General features: G+C 39.5%; 1 long non-coding RNA gene across 1 annotated transcript in view; it reads right to left on the bottom strand.

The window, feature by feature from the left end:
* Positions 1 to 5588: 5588 nt before the first annotated feature.
* LOC145546035 (uncharacterized) overlaps positions 5589 to 19867 on the bottom strand; it is a 36701-nt gene continuing 22422 nt past the window's right edge. Inside the window, exons 3-4 of the long non-coding RNA XR_014082436.1 lie at positions 14811 to 14896; positions 5589 to 8832 (exon numbers count right to left, since the gene is read on the bottom strand). This is a non-coding gene — a long non-coding RNA (uncharacterized LOC145546035). The remainder of the gene's footprint in view (positions 8833 to 14810; positions 14897 to 19867) is intronic.

Genomic DNA, 19867 nt, shown 5'->3' with positions numbered 1-19867 from the left:
TTGAATTAGAGCATCAGAGGTGCATGTTTCTAAATTATTGAATTTGATTTAGGTCATCTTGGCAGAATGCTTCCACCCTCCAATCTTTTTTCCTCTTGACTGAAAATAAACCAAAACATACCATTTCTTTGACTAAAAATTATCCAAACCCCCTCTCTATTTTTTTCCAAGTGACGGACTAATTGTTCTGATCCTGGCTGATACTCGATGACTGTGTGACAATCATGCTTTCATTCCTGTACTAGGTTAATAATATTCCCTACAGAAATACTGAAAAATAAAATGTTGCATGTATAATACCCAGGATGAATTATGTATTTAATCAATATTATTATGACTTTTGTTTTAATCAAGTCATACTTGTTTGCTTTTTAACTTTTTCTAAACTGAAAACCTCAACCAAAAATGCCTTTTTTCCTACATATTTTTTTAACCAAGTGAAGTTTTAGATAGCTTTTAAGTCTCAATTATAACTTCTTTTCTGAGACTTTCCTTAATGTCTCCTGGCAGAATTAATTGTTCCTTTATTCTGTGTCCCTATGGCCAACTTACAGTTATCTATAGAATTTAATTCTTATCAAAAATCTACTGTATTTGAAGAATATGACTTGATCACTATATTTGATACATTACAAGTCTGACCTCTCCCATGAAGATTATTTGATTTCCCTCACTAGACTGTGCACTGAACAAGGCATAGCCAAAACCTGATTCATTTCTACACAGTTAGTAAAGAGCATACCTTACAGAAGTATCTGATAAATGTGGCTTGAAATAGGTTGAATTATAAAACAGATGGATTGTCATTTACTCTTTATTTCAGCTCTGTACACATGGTTGAAGCATCCGTGTGAAACAGGCCAAAATGATTCTGTGGCCTGGCAGGGTCTTAAACAGGATACAGAAACCCAGGCTCTTTGGGGTATAGCTCTGATACAGGTGGCCATTGGCTGACCCCCTCTTTCAATCATGCTGCTCTCTAAAGAGGACAGAATATCTTTTCTTGGAATAAAATACAGTAATATTCCACTTTTTAGTTTCTTTTTCTCATTCCTTCCAAATCGCAAGTAGCTTTCTATGATCTAAAACAGCATTAATCATAAACTCAGAAAAGTAACACAAACTTTCTCTCCCACATCCCTCTACTACTCCTCTTTCAAATATACCCTCTCTTCAGTTGAAGTTGAGGATAACTAAACACTATTACTCACTCTAAATAGAAAGGGATGGCATTGGAACTGAATGTTTAATTTTAATTCCTAATATAAATGTTTCATCAGAGTCATAAAATGTTCATGGCAGTTCATTTTCACACGCTCTTCGCCAGTTTAGGAGACTAGGTATGGAGATAAATGAATGTTGAATCACACTTTAAAGAATGGATCCAATCAACATTTTCAACACAACCACCAGGAGGAAGACAATTAATAACCTTTCAGTTTTGAAATATAAATGCAACAAGGACTTCCTCAAGAATGTATCATAGAGAATATTCCTTGAAAAATTGATTTGAAAGGGAGGTCCAAAGACTGTCTTAGGAGAAAGGAAAAAGCAAAAAAAGAGGAGAGAAAAATTCTTTCTATTGAATATACCAAGGGAAAAAAACTAAAGCCTCTGCATTAGTTTGCTAGAACTGTGTAACAAAGCACCTCAAACCGAGTCGTTTAAACGACAGAAATTTCTTGTCTCACAGTTTTGGAGGCCAGAAGTCTGAGATCAAGACATAAACAGGTTGGTTCCCTTTGGGGGCTGTGAAGAGGAATTTATTCCGTGCCTGTCCGCTAGCTTCCAGGTGGTCTTCTGGCCATCTTTGGCATGCATGCATGGTAAATTCCTTCAGTCGTGTCCAACTCTGTGCAACCCTATGGACTGTAGCCTGCCAGGATCCTCCGTCCATGGGATTCTCCAGGCAAGAATACTGGAGTGGATTGCCATGCCCTCCTCCAGGGGATCTTCACAACCCAGGGATCGAAGCAATGTCTCTTATGTCTCCTGCATTGGCAGGCAGGTTCTTTATCACTACTGCCACCTGGATTTCTTGGCATATACAAACATAGTCCTGATCTCTGTCATTATCTTCACATGGTGTTCTTCCTGTGTGCATGTCTGAGTTCAAATTTGCCTTTTTATGAGGACACCTAAGTTATATTCCCTGGTGACTCAGATGGTAAAGAATCTGCCTGAAATGCAGGAGACTCGGGTTCAACCTCTGGGTCGGAAAGATCTCCTGGAGAAGGGAATAGCAACCCATTTCAGTATTCTTGCCTGGAGAATCCCATGGACAGAGGAACCTGGTGGGCTTCAGTTCATGGGGTCACAAAGAGTCAGACACGACTGAGCAACTAATGCTAATTGCTAAGTTGTATTGAATTCCTACTCCACTATGATCTCATCTTAATTAATTATACAGCCATAAGGTTTCCACATATGAATTTGGGGGCATGCAAGCAATCCACAGCAGCCCTCTTTTATTATACAGAGAGAGTTCATGTTGAGCATCTGATTTTTTTTAATTAATTAATTTTTTGAAGGATAATTGCTTTACAGAATTCTGTTGTTTTCTGTAAAAACCTCAACATGAATCAGCCATGGGTATACATATATTCCCTCCCTTTTGAACTTCCCTCCCATCTCCCACCCATCCCACCCCTCTAGGTTGATTTGGAGTCCCTGTTTGAGTTTCCTTAGCCATATAGAAAATTCCCATTGGCTATCTATTTTACATATGGTAATGTAAGTTTCCATGTTACTCTTTCCATACATCTCCCCCTCTCCTCACCTCTCCCTATGTCCACAAGTCTATTCTCTATATCTATTTCTCCATTGCTGCCCTGTAAATCAATTCTTCAGCACCATTTTTCTAGATTCTGTATATATGAGTTAGAATATGATATTTCTCTTCCTCTTTTTGACTTACTTCACTCTGTATAATAGGTTCTAGGTTTACCCACCTCATTAGAACTGACTCAAAGTCATTCCTTTTTATGGCTGAGTAATATTCCATTGTGTATATATACCACTACCTCTTTATCCATTCATTTATTGATGGACATCTAGGTTGCTTCCATGTTCTAGCTATTGTAAATACTGCCACAGTGAATAATGGGATATATGTGTCTTTTTCAATTTTGGTTTCCTCAGGGTATATGCAGGTCAGGAAGCAACAGTTAGAACTGTACATGGAACAACAGACTGGTTCCAAATAGGAAAATGAGTACATCAAGGCTGTATATTGTCACTCTGCTTATTTAACTTAGATGCAGAGTACATCATGAGAAATGCTGGGCTAGAGGAAGCATAAGCTGGAATCAAGATTGCCGGGAGAAATATCAATAACCTCAGATATGCAGATGACACCACCCTTATGGCAGCTTGATGAAAGTGAAAGAGGAGAGTGAAAAAGTTGGCTTAAAGCTCAGAAGGCTGAGATCATGGCATCCGGTCCCATCACTTCATGGCAGATAGATGAGGAAACAGTGGAAACAGTGGCTGACTTTATTTTTCTAGGCTCCAAAATCACTGCAGATGGTGATTGCAGCCATGAAATTAAAAGACGCTTCCTCCTTGGAAGGAAAGTTATGACCAACCAAGACAGCATATTAAAAAGCAGAGACATTACTTTGCCAACAAAGGCGAGTCTAGTCAAGGCTATGGTTTTTCCAGTGGTCATGTATGGATGTGAGAGCTAGACTATAAAGAAAGATGAGCACCAAAGAATTGATGCTTTTGAACTGTGGTGTTGGAGAAGACTCTTGAGAGTCCCCTGGACTGCAAGGAGATCCAAACAGTCCATCCTAAAGGAGATCAGTTCTGGTTGTTCATTGTAAAGACTGATGTTGAAGCTGAAACTCCAATACTTTGGCCACCTGATGCGAAGAGCTGACTCATTTGAAAAGACCCTGATGTTGGGAAAGATTGGAGGCATGGGGAGAAGGGGATGACAGAGGATGAGATGGCTGGATGGCATCACCGACTCGATGGACATGGATTTGGGTGGACTCAGGGAGTTGGTGATAGACAGGGAGGTCTGACGTGGTGCAGTTCATGGGGTCGCAAAGAGTCAGACACGACTGAGCGACTGAACTGAACTGAACAGGGTATATGCCTCAGAGTGGGATTGCTGAGTCGTATGGTGGTTTTATTCCTAGGTTTTTAAGGAATCTCCGTACTGTATGGAGATCTATGTATCAATTTACATACCTAGTGTCTGTATCGATTTACATTCCCACAAACGGTGCAAGAGTGTTCCCTTTTCTCCACACCCTCTCCAGCATTTATTCTTTGTAGACTTTTTGATGATGGCCATTTTGACTGGTGTGAGGTGATATCTCATTGTAGTTTTGATTTGCATTTCTCTAATAATGAGCGATATTGAGCATCTTTTCATGTGTTTGTTAGTCATCTGTGTGTCTTCTTTGGAGAAATGTCTGTTTAGGTCTTTTTCCTACTTTTTGATTGGGTTGTTTGTTTTTCTGGCATTGAGTTGTATGAGCTGCTTGTATATTTTGGGAATTAATCCTTTGTCAGTTGTTTCATTTGCTAATATTTTCTCTCATTCTGAGGGTTTTCTTTTTACCTTGCTTATAGTTTCCTTTGCTGTGCAAAAGCTTTTAAGTTTAATCAGGTCCCACTTATTTACTTTTGTTTTTATTTCCATTACTCTAGGAGTTGGGTCATAGAGGATCTTGCTTTGATTTATATCATCGAGTGTTCTGCCTATGTTTTTCTCTAAGAGTTTATAGTTTCTGGTCTTAATTTTAAGTCTTTAATCCATTTTGAGTTTATCTTTGTGTTTGGTATTAGGAAATATTCTAATTTTGTAGCTCTCCAGTTTTCCCAGCACCACCTATTGAAGAGGCTGTATTTGCCCCCATTGTATATTCTTGCCTCCTTTTGTAAAAAATAAGGTACCCATGGGTGCATGGGTTTATTTCTTGGCTTTCTATCTTGTTTCATTGGTCTATATTTCTGTTTTTGTGCCAGTACCATACTGTCTTGATGACTTTAGCTTTGTAGTATAATCTGAAGTCAGGAAGGTTGATTCCTCCAGCTCCATTTTTCTTTCTCAAGACTGCTTTGGCTAATCGGGGTCTTTTGAATTTCCATATGAATTGTGAAATTTTTAACTCTAGTTCTATGAAAAATGTCATTGGTAATTTGATAGGGATCTCATTGAATCTGTAGGTTGCATTTGATAGTATAGTCATTTTCACAATATTCACTCTTCTTACCCAGCAACATGGAATATCGCTCCACCTGTTTCTGTCATCTTTGATTTCTTTCATTAGTGTCTTATAATTTTCTGTGTACAGTTCTTTTGTATCCTTAGGTAAGTTTATTCCTAGATATTTAATTCTTTTTGTTTCAGTGGGGAATGGGATTGATTCCTTAATTGCTCTTTCTGATTTTACATTGTTAGTATACAGAAATGCAAGTGATTTCTGCGTATTGATTTTGTATCCTGCAACTTTGCTAAATTCACTGATTAGCTCTAGTAATTTTCTGATACTATCTTTAGGATTTTCAACGTACAGTTTCTTGTCATCTGCAAACAGTGAGAGCTTTACTTCTTTTCTGATCTGGATTCCTTTTATTTCTTTTTCTTTTCTGATTGCTGTAGCTAGGACTTCCAAAACTATGTTGAATAATAGTGGTGAAAGTGGACACCCTTGTTTTGTTCCTGATCTTAGCGGGAATGCTTTCAGTTTTTCACCATTGAGAATAATGTTTGCTGTAGGCTTATCATATATGGCCTTTACTGTGTTGAGATACTTTCCTTCTATGCCCATTTTTTGAAGAGTTTTAATCATAAAAGTGTGCTGAATTTTATCAAAGGTTTTTCTGCATCTATTGAGATGATTATATGGTTTTTATCTTTCAATTTGTTAATATGGTGTATCACATTGATTGATTTGTATATATTGAGAATCCTTGTATCCCTGGAATAAACCCAACTTGATCATGGTGTACGAGCTTTTTGACGTGTTGCTGAATTTTGTTTGCTATAATTTGGTTGAGGATTTTTGCATTTATGTTCATCAGTGTTATTGGCCTGTAGTTTCCTTTTTTTGTGCTGTCTTTGTCTGGTTTTGGTATTAGGGTGATGGTGGCCTCATAGAATGAATTTGGAAGTGTTCCTTCCCCTGAAATTTTTTGAAAGAGTTTTAGAAGGATAGGTATTAGCTCTTCTCTAAATGTTTGATAGAATTCTCTTGTGAAGCCATCTGGTCCTGGGCTTTTGTTTTGGGGGAGATTTTTGATCACAGTTTCAATTTCAGTGCTTGTAATTGGGTTGTTTATAATTTCTATATCTTTTTGGTTCAGTTTTGGAAGATTGAACTTTTCTAAGAATCTGTCCATTTCTTCTGGTTATTCACTTTATTGCCACATAGTTGTTCATAATAGTCTCTTATAATCCTTTGTATTTCTGCACTGTCTGCTGTAACCTTTCCTTTTCCATTTCTAACTTTGTTGATTTGATTCTTCTCTCTTTTTTTCTTGATGAGTTTGGCCAAAATTTGTCAATTTAGTTTATCTTCTCTGAGAACCAGCTTTTAGTTTTATTAATCTTTATTGTTGTTTCTTTCATTTCTTTTTCATTTATTTCTGCTCAGATCTTTATGATTCCTTTCCTTCTGCTAATTTGGGGGGGGGGGTTGTTCTCTTTTTTCCAGTCGTTTTAGGTGTAAAGCGAGGTTGTCTATTCGATGTTTTTCTTGTTTCCTGAGGTAGGATTGTATTGCTATAAACTTCCCTCTTAGAACTGCTTTTGCTTTATCCCATAGGTTTTGAGTTGTCGTGTTTTCCTTGTCATTTGTTTCTAGAAATTTTTTTACTTCCCTTTTGATTTCTCCAGTAACCTGTTGGTTATTTAGAAACATTGTTTAATCTCCATGTGTTTGTGTTTTTTACCGTTTTTTTCCTCATAATTGATATCTTGTCTCATAGCGTTGTGATTGGAAAAGATGTTTGATATGATTTCAACTTTCTTAAATTTACTGAGGTTTGATTTGTGACCCAAGATGTGGTCTATCCTGGAGAATGTTCCATATGCACTTAAGAAGAAGGTGTATTCTTCTGCATTTGGAATGAATGTCTTGAAGATATCAACGTGATCCATCTCATCTAATGTATTATTTAGGACTTACATTTTCTTAATCTGGTCCTACTCCTGTGTGTTCTTGCCTCCAATGTCCACAGCTATCAGAACAAGTGCGTTTTCTATTGTGGTAGTTCTCAATGTCCTTTTATATATTCAATAGACACAGTCTGCCTAGTTGATTGTGTGAATTTAATCTGCAGCATGTACAGCTGGTGGGAAGGGTTTGGGTCTTCTTCCTTAGCTGCACTGCCCCTGGGTTTCAATTCTGGTTTTATTTCCACCTTTGCATGTGGGTTGTCCACTGGGGTTTGTTCTTGAGACTGCCCTGGAGGACTTGGGTTTGACCCTATGAGAGCCAGGTGTGGAGGTGGTACAGCTGATTTTGTCTCAGGGTTTCTGGCAGCACCACATATTCAGGGGAGTTGACAATAGAGAAGCAGGAAATATAGTGCTCTAGAAGGGTATGCAACCAGTATTGGCCAATACACTCCAATATATTTCCCTGGAGAACTCCCCTGACAAAGAAGCCTGGTAGGCCATAGTCTACAAGGTTGCAAAGAGTTGTACATGACTGAAGCAACCCTGTGCACATAGATGCAAGATTTTTTTTGTCTGTGGCAGCTCTGCCCCAGTGAGAGTTGGGTGTGAGGGTGGCGCAGCTGCTTGGCTTGTGGGGACCCTGGCAGCACCAAGTGTGGAGGGACACGGACTGCCTCCACCCCAGGAGTTATAGCCCTATCAGAGTCCTCTTTTAAGCCTCTTGTAGCTGGTGATAAGAAGGCCTCTTTGGCCAGTCTTTCTCCATAGCTCCGCCCATTCAGGAACTTAGAGGTTTCCCTTGCCTGGGGTCCTTCACTGTTGTTCGACGTGTCAGGCACATAGAGGGGCCCCCTGGCTGGAGTTCTGTTCTGTAGATTGGCACTTCAGTCACTTAAAGAGCACCCTGGGTGCGATCCTACTCTGTAGTTCAGTGCATCAGGTCTTTGATGGGCCAGCCTCTCTATTGTTCAGCTACAGATGCTGGTGGTGGGGAAAGAGAGGCTATGGTGATGGCTCCAACCCCTATGAGTGATTCACCAGTATCACCTTGCTTCCATGGCCACCTGGCTTTCCTCTACAAGCATTTCCCACCACGATCTCCTCCCTCACATCCCCTCAATCCATCTCTCTGCAGTCAACACCAGCACTTGCCCTGGGATTGCTCCACAGTCCCTAAACTCCAGCTCCCAGCCATTGCACCTTCCAGGGCACCTGTGCCCAGTCCAGGGTATGTATGGCTGCAGCAAGGACTGTCTAATTCTCATTCCACTTAAGCTGCCACAGATCAGCTATTTCACTCTCAGCCTTAAATGCTTCTCCTCTGACTCAGACAATTGCCCTGATGTGGGTATTGGATCCCTGCTTCATTTCCCTCACCTGCTGAGGGCAGGCCCAGCCCTACTAACACTCCTGTTTTTCCCCCTAGTTCCTTTGTTCTACCGAGTTTTTCATGGTTCTATATACTCGTTTCCATTGGCCATGTACTCCTGTCCACTCTCAGCTGGAGTTCTGCATGCATTTCTGTGTTTGAAAGTGTATTCCTGATGTATCCATGGAGAGAGATGTACTCCACGTCCACCTACTCCTCTTCCATCTTGTTCTCTCCCCGTTTGTGTGATTTTGAAACATACATATCAATGGAGATTCAGCTTCTCAAACTAGGGATCTCCAGAAGTCAGGGAGTTAAGGAACTGAAATAAAAACAAAGGTGGTGAGTAAGAATATATTTCAGCAAGATAACCAACTACAATGACTAAGAAAACTCATGCAGGAAAGTGTTTACCATTTTCACTTTCCCTACAAGGGGTCACTCACTGAGTTGTGAGCCCCTGACACACATCACAGAATGAATTTGGTAAACAACTGAAATACTAGGGTCATTTTACTTGACCTGTTGGGATTATTTGCTTCAATTATTCACTTGTTCCTTAGTGACACAACTCTTTTTGACTTGCATGGCAACTCAACATATGCAAGCTAATATTTCCTGAATGCTCAGTTGAGTGCCTTGGGCATTTATAGTCATCATCGTATTCACCTACCATCTAAGAGTGAATAACTCCTATATCCATTTTAAAAAAAGTGAAAGTCTTAGTAACTCAGTCATGTCTGACTTTGCAATCCTATGGACTATAGCCCACCAGGTTCCTCTGTTCATGGAATCCTCCAGGCGAGAATACTAGAGTGGGTAGCCATTCCCTTCTCCAGGGGATCTTCCTGACGCTATTTAATTCTTAACAATATAAAATTTTTGTTAATTATAGATTAAATATTTATAAGTTTATTTCATTTAAGAAAAAATACAGGGGTATTCAGTCCAGGGTATATCTTTTGCAATCAAAGTTGTACACTTTTATGGAACTTCTCATCCAACAAATTTCCAGTTGTATCTGATTCAGACTGTATCACATGATATCCATGGCTTGTAATAAATAAAAGAAAATCCAATTATATTTCCAACTCTGACCTTTCTCTTGAATTCTCTCTTGGCTTCCAGATATGTATATCTGGCTTCATCCAGATATTACAGAGGCAGATCACACATTACATATCCAATCCAAAACTGAATTCTCCTTCTACTCACATTGCTCCTCTGTAGATGTTCTCCATTCCAGTAGACACTGTTGCTGTTGTTCAGTCACCCAGTTGTGTCCAACTCTCTGCAATCTCTTGGGCTGCAGCATTCCAGGCTCCCTGTCCCTCATCATCTCCTGAAGTTTGCCCAAGTTCATGTCCATTGCATCGGTGATGCCATCCAGCCATCTCATCTTCTGATGCCCTCTTCTCCTTCTGCCCTCAATCTTTCCCAGCATCAAAGACTTTTCTAATGAATCAGCTATTTGCATCAGGTGACCAAAATACTGCAGCTTCAGCTTCAGCAACAGTTCTTTCAATGATTATTCAGGGTTGATTTCCCTTAAGATTGACTGGTTTGACCTCCTTGCTATCCAAGGGACTCTCAGGAGTCTTCTCCACCACCACAATTCAAAGGCGTCAATTCTTTGGTGCTCTGCCTTCTTTAAAGTCCAGCTCTCACAACCGTATATGACCACTGGAAAGACCATAGCCTTGACTACACGGAACTTTGTCAGTAAAATAATGTCTCTGATTTTCAACACACTGTCTAGGTTTGTCATAGCTTTATTGCTGAAAACCAATCATCTGATTTCATGGCTGCAGTCTAAATCCACAGATTTTAGAGCCTAAGAAGAGAAAATCTGTCACTACTTCCACTTTTCCCACTTCTATTTGCCATGAAGTAATGGGGATGGATGCTGTAATGTTAGTTTTTTTAATATTTAGTTTTAAGCCAGCTTTTTCACTCCCCTCTTTCACCCTCATCAAGAGACTCTTTCGTTCCTCTTTGCTTTCTACCATTAAAGTGGTATTATCCACATATCTGAGGTTGTTGATGTTTCTCCCGCCTATCTTGATTCAAGATTTTAACTCATCCAGCCTGGCATTTCTCAGGATGTGCTCAGCATATAGGTTAAATAAACAGGATGACAGCTAACAGACCTGTTGTACTCCTTTCTCAATCCTGAACCAATCAGTTGTTCCATACAAGCTTCTAACTCTTGCTTCTTGACCTACAAATAGGCTTCTCAGGAGACAGATAAGATGGTCTGGTGTTCCCACCTCTTTAAGAGCGAGGTTTCCATAGTTTGTTATAATCCACACAGTGAAAGTGGAGAAGGAAATGGCAACCAACTCCAGTATTCTTGCCTGGAGAATCCCCATGGACAGAGGAGCCTGGCAGGTTACAGTTCATGGGGTTGCGAGAGTCGGACACAATTTAGCAACTAAACCAACACCACCACCACACAGTGAAAGGCTTTAGCATAGTCAAGGAAACAGAGGTAGATATTTTTCTGGAATTCCCTTACTTTCTCTATGATCTAGCGAATGTTGGCAATTTGATCTCTGGTTCCTCTGCCTTTTCTAAACCCAGCTTGGACATCTGGAAGTTCTCCTGTTCGTGTAATGCTGAAGCATAGCATGCAAGATTTTTAGCATGAACTTACTAGCATGGGAGATGAGTACAATCGTCTGAAGGTTCGAACATCCTTTAGTACTACCCTTCTTGGGAATTGGGATGAGAATTGACCTTTTCCAGTCCTGTGGCCACTGCTGGGTCTTCAGAATTGTGACATATTGAGTACAACACTTTGATAGTATCATCCTTTAGTGTTCTGAATAGCTCTACTGAATTTCATCGCATCCACTAGCTTTATTAACAGCAATGCTTTCCTGAGGCTCACTTGACTTCACATGCCAGGATGTCTGGCTTTGGGGGTCTGATGACACCATGGTAGTTATCCAGTTCATTTAGATCTTTTTTGTACAGTTCTTCCATGTATTCTTGCCATCTCTTTTTGATATCCTCAACATCTACTAGATCTCTACTATTTCTGTCCTTTCTGTCCTCTACCAAATTCTGTCCTGCTGAATTCAGTCCAAAACTGAATTTTCCTTCTATTCGCATTGCTCCTCTATATAGATGTTCTCCATTCTAGCAGACAAAATAAGACAGAATTCTTGGTATGATGTTCGAATCTTATTCCAAGATATTATTATTTACTTGTATACTTGTACTAGTTATATTTATTTATAGTCAAGTCTTATACAGTCTGACTCCAAATATCTCTTTCCCTCTATTTCATTCTTTCTTGCTTTAGTTTTGGCTCATATAGCTTTTGCCTGTAAGATTGCAATAGCCTAGTGAATGGTCATCCCATTTTAATATTTAACTCCTTAATATTTAACAATACAGATTTATATTATTAAAGAAGTGGTATTGTAAGTACCAGCAAGGACCTACTGTATAGCACAGAAAACTCAATATTCTGCAATAACCTAATTGGGCAATGAATATGAAAAAGAATATATATTAATATATATGCATGTATAATTGAATCACTTTGTTGTACACTGAAACTAACACAATATTGTAAATAAACTTTACTCCAATATAAAATAAAAGTTGGAAAATGAAATGGTAAGTTAATAATAAATACATAAATAAAAAGCAAATCTGAGTACCACCTATACACTCATTTTCATGATCTGTCCTATGTCTATTTTCAATCTGAAGCATTATTTGCAATCCCCAAATATACCAAACTCTCCTATATTACTGTAACTAGTTGAGTAAAAGTATTGATTTTGTAAGATACAAGCAGAAAGTCCAGTTATTCTTTGTCATCGTTTCCTTTTTGAATCCATTCTCTTGACGCTGTTGGACTTGGTTGCCAGGGACTATATTCCAGATAAATTAATGTGTGATTGAAGTACTCCAAAACAAGGAGGAGATAGTTAAGCATATCAAGGAATGCTTCCATTCTATGGAAGCACAGGAAAGCACAAGGAAATGGATACTCAGAGACTTAGAAACAAGAAGACAAAGCTGTCTATTCAGAGGAACTAAAAGTATCTTATGTCTAGACTAAAGCATAAAGATATAGAAACAATCCCACATTTTCTCATAAGTTAGGCAGACATTCTTTTTCCTTTCTCTAAAAATAATTCCATTTGGAACCACTAACCAACAATCATTATATAATGTAGTCTTCAAAAGGCATTAATGCAGGACTTGAATTATTATTTATGCTTAACAAATATTATATTGATGATTCTCTTTTATAGTCATTTGTGAATATCTCAGTATCTTTGTTTGATATGCCACTTTTAAAAAAAATCAGATTACGTGGTTACATCCCTGAAAATGGTAGGATAAAACTTCCAAAAAAACTTCTCATCTGTAAAAAATTGAGAACATTGGTAAAAATTGTCAGAATCAGCCTTTCTAAACTCTGTAAATTAACCAAAGGCTTACAGAAATCCAGGGAAAACTCATCCAAGAAAAATGGTTAAATCTCATTAAGAACAGTGAGATTTGTGGTATTTTAACTTTTCCAATTTTCTCCTCTGCAACTCCATGCTTCAACTACATGCTGTCCACAAGAGACATTTTATCTACAAAAACAAAAATAAGTTGAAAGTAAAATTATGTAAAAAGGTATAGACCATGCAAACAGAAACCTAAAAGGAATTGGAATGGCTATACGAATACATATTTTAAAAATAGACTTTAAGACAACTTGAAACAATAAAGTCTTACTGTAAGGCACCGGGAACCACTTTCAATATGCTGTGATAAACTAGAATGGAAAAGAATATGAAAACGAATATATATATATATATATATATATATATATATATAAAATGTTCTTTATAACATTGTAATTCAACTATGTGATTGTTGATGTGTTCAGTCACCAAGTCGTGTCCAACTCTTCATGACCCCATAAACTCAGCACACCAGGCCTCCCTGTCCCCCACCATCTCTTGGAGTTTGCCCAAGTTCACATCCATTGCATCATCTTCTATCACCCTATTCTCCTTGTGCCTTCAATCTTTCCTAGCATCAGAGACTTTTCTAATGAGTCAGCTATTTGCATCAGGTGGCCAAAGTACTGGATCTTCAGTTTCAGCAACAATCCTTCCAATGAGCATTTAGGGTTGATTTCCCCTAAGATTGACTGGTTTTATCTCCTTACTGTCCGAGGGACTCTCAGGAATCTTCTCCAGCACCTCAGTTTGAAAACATCAGTTCTTCAACACTGCCTTCATAATGGTTCAGCTCTCACAACCATATGTGGCTATTGGAAAGACCATAGCCTTGATTATATGGACCTTTGTCAGCAAAGAGATGTCTTTGCTTTTTAACATATTGTCTAGGTTTGTCACAGCTTTCCTGCCAAGAAGCCATCATCTTCTAGTTTCAAGGCTGCAGTCACCATATGCAGTGATTTTAGAGCCCCAAAAGAGAAAATCTGACATGCTTCCACCTTTTTCCCTTTTATTTGCCATGAAATGACGGGGCCAGATGCCATGATCTTAGCTTTTTTTTAATATTGAGTTTTAAGCCGGCTTTTTCACTCTTCTCCTTCACCTTCATCAAGAGGTTCTTTAGTTCCTCTTTTTCTTCCTGCCATTAGGGTGGTATCCTCTGCATATCTGAGGTTGCTGATATGTCTCCCATAACTCTTGATTCTAGCTTGTAACTCATCCAGCCCAGCATTTCTTATGATGTGCTCTGTGTATAAGTTAAATAGACAGAGTGTCAGTAAACAGCCTTGTCATACTCCCTTCTCAATTCTGAACCAATCAGTTGTCCCATATAGGGTTCTAACTGTTGCTTCTTAACAAGCATACAGGCTTCTCAGGAGACCAGTGAGACAGTCTGATATTTCCATTGCTTTGAGTGTTTTCCACAGTTTCTAATGATCCACACAGTTATAGGCTTTAGTGTAGTCAATGAAACAGAGGTAGATTTTTTTTCTGGAATTCCTTTGCCTTCTCTATGATCCAGTAATGTTGGCAATTTGATGTCTTGTGCCTGTGCCTTTTCTGAACCCAGCTTGGACATCTAGAAGTTCTTGGTTCTTATAATGCTGAAGCCTAACATACAGGATTTTGAGCATAACCATACTAGCGTGGGAGGTGAGTGCAATTGTCCAGTGGTTTGACACTCTTTAGTACTTACTTCCCTTCTTGGGAATTGGAATGAGGATTGCCCTTTTCAAATTCTGTGGCCACTTTTGGGTTTTCCAAATTTGCTGACACATTGGTGTAGCACCTACTGTCTTATTGGGGTTTCTCTTACCTTGGACGTGAGGTATCTCCTCTTGGGATGCTCACCACTCCAGTGCCACGCAGCTGCAGCTCGCTGCTCCAGTAAGACAGTAGGCGCTGAGAGAGGGCATCAGAAGGCAGACAGAATGAAACCACCATCAGAGAAAACTGGCCAATCTGATCACATGGACCACAGCCTTGTCTAACTCATTGAAACTAAGCCATGCCATGTAGGGCCACCCAAGATGGCCAGGTCATGATGGAGAGTTCTGACAAAATGTGATCCACTGGAGAAGGGAATGGCAAGCCACTTTAGTATTCTTGCATTGAGAACCCAATGAACAGTATGAAAAGGCACAAGATAGGACACTGGAAGATGAACTCCCCAGGTTGGGAGGTGCCCAATATAGTACTGGACATCAGTGGAGAAATAACTCCAGAAAGAATGAAGGGAAGGAGCCAAAGCAAAAACAACACCCAGTTGTGGATGTGACTGGTGATAGAAGCAAGATCCGATGCTGTAAAGAGCAATATTGCATAGGAACCTGGAATGTTAGGTCCATGTATCAAGGCAAATTATAAGTGGTCAAACATAAGATGGCAAGAGTGAATGTTGACATTTTAAGAATCAGTGAACTAAAATGGACTGGAATGGGTGAATTTAACTCAGATGACCATTATATCTACTTCTGTGGGCAAGAATCCCTTAGAAGAAATGGAGTAGCCATCATAGTCAACAAAAGAGTCCAAAGTGCAGTACTTGGATGCAATCTCAAAAATGACAGAATGATCTCTGTTCGTTTCCAAGGCAAACTATTCAGTATCATGGTAATCCAAGTCTATGCCTCGACCAGTAACACTGAAGATGTTGAACTTGAATGGTTCATGAAGACCTACAAGACTTTTTAGAGCTAACACCCAAAAAAGATGTTCTTTTCATTATAGGGGACTGGAATGCAAAAGTAGGAAGTCAAGAAACACCTGGAGTAACAGGCAAATTTGGCCTTGGAGTACAGAATGAAGCAGGGCAAAGGCTAATAGAGTTTTGTCAAGAGAACACACTGGTCATAGCAAACACCTTCTTCCAACAACACAAGATAATACTCTACACATGGACATCACTAGATGGCCAACACTGAAATCAAATTGATTATATTTTTTGAAGCCAAAGATGGAGAAGCTCTATACAGTCAACAAAACAATACCAGGAGCTGACTGTGGCTCAGATCATGAACACCTTATTGCCAAATTCAGACTTAAATTGAAGAAAGTGGGGAAAAACCACTAGACCATTCAGGTATGATGTAAATCAAATCCCTTATGATTATACAGTGGAAGTGAGAAATAGATTTAAGGGACTAATCTGATAGACAGAGTACCTGGTGAACTATGGCAGAGGTTCATGACATTATACAGGAGATAGGGAGCAAGACCATCCCCAAGAAAAAGAAACACAAAAAGCAAAATGGCTGTCTGAGGAGGCCTTACAAACAGCTGTGAAAAGATGGGAAGCAAAAAGCAAAGAAGGAAAGGAAAGATATACCCGTTTGAATGCAGAGTTACAAAGAAAAGCAAGGAGAGATAAGAAAGCTTTCTTCAGTGATCAATGCAAAGAAAGAGAGGAAAACCATAGAACAAGAAAGACTAGAGACCTCTTCAGGAAAATTAGATATACCAAGGGAACATTTCATGCAAAGATAGGCTCAATAAAGGACAGAAATGGTATGGACCCAACAGAAGCAGAAGATATTAACAAGAGGTGGCAAGAATACACAGAGGAACTATACAAAAAAAGATCTTCATGACCCAGATAATCACTATGGTGTGACAATTCACCTAGATCCAGACATCCTGGAAGGTGAAGTCAAGTAGGCCTTAGGAAGCATCACTACAAACAAAGCTAGTGGAGGTGATGGAATTCCAGTTGAGCTATTTCAAATCCTAAAAGATGACGCTGTGAAAGTTCTGCACTCAATAAGCCAGCAAATTTGGAAAACTCAGCAGTGGACACAGGACTGGAAAAGGTCAGTTTTCATTCCAATCCCAAAGAAAGGCAATGCCAAAGAATGCTCAAACTACCGCACAATTGCACTCATATCACACGCTAGTAAAGTAATTCTTAAAATTCTCCAAGCCAGGCTTCAGCAATACGTGAACTGTGAACTTCCAGATGTTCAAGCTGGTTTTAGAAAAGGCAGAGGAACCAGAGATCAAATTGCCAACATCACCTGGATCATGGAAAAAGCAAGAGTTCCAGAAAAACATCTATTTCTATTAGAGAGCATTTAACAGGAGGCTTCCTGTGTGCTGTTTGCTGTCTTGCATAAATCCTCTGTTCCTTATTAGCTCCTGAATGCAGGTGTGAGAGCAAGCTGCTTCCAGGACCGAGAAATGCAGGCATTTCCTTCATTAGATTTTCCATACAGTGAAAAGTACCTGTTTACGACCCTCTTCCTTTCTGATATGGAAAGTAATTATTTACAACCCTCTCTCTTTGAGCCTTATGTTTCCTTGGTGATTTTTAAGATTTTTGATCCCTATCTTTGCTGAAAAAGCTATCTTGTAAGACAGTTTATATATGCCCACAATATGTTGAATAAACACCCTTGTTCCATCAGAGCATGGGTCCCCGTATCTTTCTTCATTTCTCTCTCTCTCTCTTTCAGGCTAATTCTCTGGAGTATAGGGGCCCACTGTGCCTACTTACTTGCCTGGGCTTTCAAGACCTCTTCGAGAGGGCGCCCTGAGCCTACGTAGGCGGTGCTAACTCTTTGTCTTAGAGTTATATTGGTGTTCTGTGTAAACCAGAGAATATCAGCCTCTTTCTTTCTTTCTTTTAATTTCTTACCATTGACTACATACCACCAAGTTCCGATCCATTAAAGGATCCCAACATATTTCTGCTTTATTGACTATGCCAAAGCCTTTGACTGTGTGGATCACAATAAACTGTGGAAAATTCTGAAAGAGATGGAAATACCAGACCACCTGACCTGCCTCTTGAGACGTCTGTATGCAGGTCAGAAAGCAACAGTTAGAGCTGGACATGGAACAACAGACTGGTTCCAAATAGGAAAAGGAGTATGTCAAGGCTGTATATTGTTACCCTCCTTATTTAACTTATATGCAGAGTACATCATGAGAAACCCTGGGCTGGAGGAAGCACAAGCTGGAATCAAGATTGCTGGGAGAAATATCAATAACCTCATATATGCAAATGACACCACCCTTATGGCAGAAAGTGAAGAACTAAAGAGCCTCCTGATGAAAGTGAAAGAAGAGAGTGAAAAAGTTGGCTTAAAGCTCAACATTCAGAAAACTAAGATCATGGCATCCAGTCCCATCACTTCATGGCAAATAGATGGGGAAACAGTGGAAACAGTGGCTGACTATTTTTTTGGGCTCCAAAATCACTGCAGATGGTGACTGCAGCCATGAAATTAAAGGACGCTTACTCCTTGGAAGGAAAGTTATGACCAACCTAGATAGCATGTTAAAAAGCAGAGACATTACTTGCCAGCAAAGGTCCATCTAGTCAAGGCTATAGTTTTTCCAGTGGTCATGTATGGATGTGAGAGCTGGATTGTAAAGAAAGCTGAGCCCTGAAGAATTGATGCTTTTGAACTGTGGTGTTGGAGAAGACTCTTGAGAGTCTTGGGCTGCAAGGAAATTCTAAAGGAGATCAGTCCTGAGTGTTCATTGGAAGGACTGATGTTGAAGCTGAAACTCCAATACTTTGGCCACCTAATGTGAAGAGCTAATTCATTTGAAAAGACCCTGATGCTGGGAAAGATTGAGGGCAGGAGGAGAAGGAAATGACAGAAGATGAGATGGTTGGATAGCATCACTGACTCGATGGACATGACTTTGGATAAACTCCAGGAGTTGGTGATGGACAGGGAATCCTGATGTGTTGCAGTCCATGGGGTTGCAAAGAGACACGACTGAGCAACTGAACTGAACTGAACTGAATTGATGCAGCACTTTGATAGCATCATCTTTTAGGATTTTAAATAGCTCTGCTGCAATTACATCACCTCCACTAGCTTTATTAACAGCAGTGATTCCTAAGGCCCACTTGACTTCACACTCCAGGAGGTCTGGCTCTGGGTGAATGACCTCACCATAGAGGTTATCTGAGTCATTAAGATCTTTTTTTGTACAGTTCTTCTGTATTCTTTCCATCTCTTCTTAATCTCTTCTGCTTCTATTAGGTCTTTACCATTTCTGTCCTTTATTGTGTCCATCCTTGGGTGGAATTTTCCTTTGCTATTTCCAATTTTCTTAAAGATATCTCTAGTCTTTCCCCTTCTGTTGTTTTACTCTATTTCTTTGCATTGTTCACTGAAGAAGGCCTTTTCGTATCTCCTTGATATTCCCTGGAACTCTACATTTAGTAGGGTGTACCTTTTCCTTTCTCCCTTGTTTATCACTTCTCTTCCTTCTTCAGCTATTTGTAACACCTCCTCAGAAAACCTCAGATGGTAAGGCGTCAGCCTGCAATGCAGGAGACCTGGGTTCGATCCCTGGGTTGGGAAGATCCCCTGGAGAAGGAAATGGCAACCCACTCTAGCATTCTTGCCTGGAAAATCCCATGGTCAGAGGAGCCTGATAGGTTACAGTCCATGGGGTCGCAAAGAGTTGGACATGACTAAGCGACTTCCCTTCCCTTCCCTTCCTCAGAAAACCACTTTGCCTTCTTGCTTTTCTTTTTTTGGGGATGGTTTTGTTCACTGCCTGCTGTACAATATTTTGGACCTCTATCTATAGTTCTTCAGGCATTCTGTTTCCTAGATCTAATCCTTGAATCTATTCATCATTTCCACTGTATATTTATAGGGGATTTAAGTTGTATCTGGCTGGCTTAGAGGTTTTCCCCAGTTTCTTTAGTTTAAGTCTGAATTTTGCTATGATAACCTGATGATTTGAGGCAGAGTCAGCTCCAGGTCTTGTTTTTGCTGACTGTCTACAGCTTCTCCATATTCAGCCACAAAGAATGTTATCAATCTGATTTCAGTATTGACCATTTGGTGATGTCCATGTGTGAAGTTGTCGTTTGTGTTGTTGAAAAAGGGTGTTTGCTGTGAC

This window comes from Giraffa tippelskirchi, chromosome 4 (genome assembly GCF_054371585.1).
Source record: "Giraffa tippelskirchi isolate mGirTip1 chromosome 4, T2T-mGirTip1v1.2.pri, whole genome shotgun sequence".
Classification (NCBI taxonomy): Eukaryota; Metazoa; Chordata; class Mammalia; order Artiodactyla; family Giraffidae; genus Giraffa; species Giraffa tippelskirchi.
The sequence above is the reverse complement of the archived record's forward strand: the minus strand, read 5'-3'. Positions and strand labels throughout refer to the sequence as shown.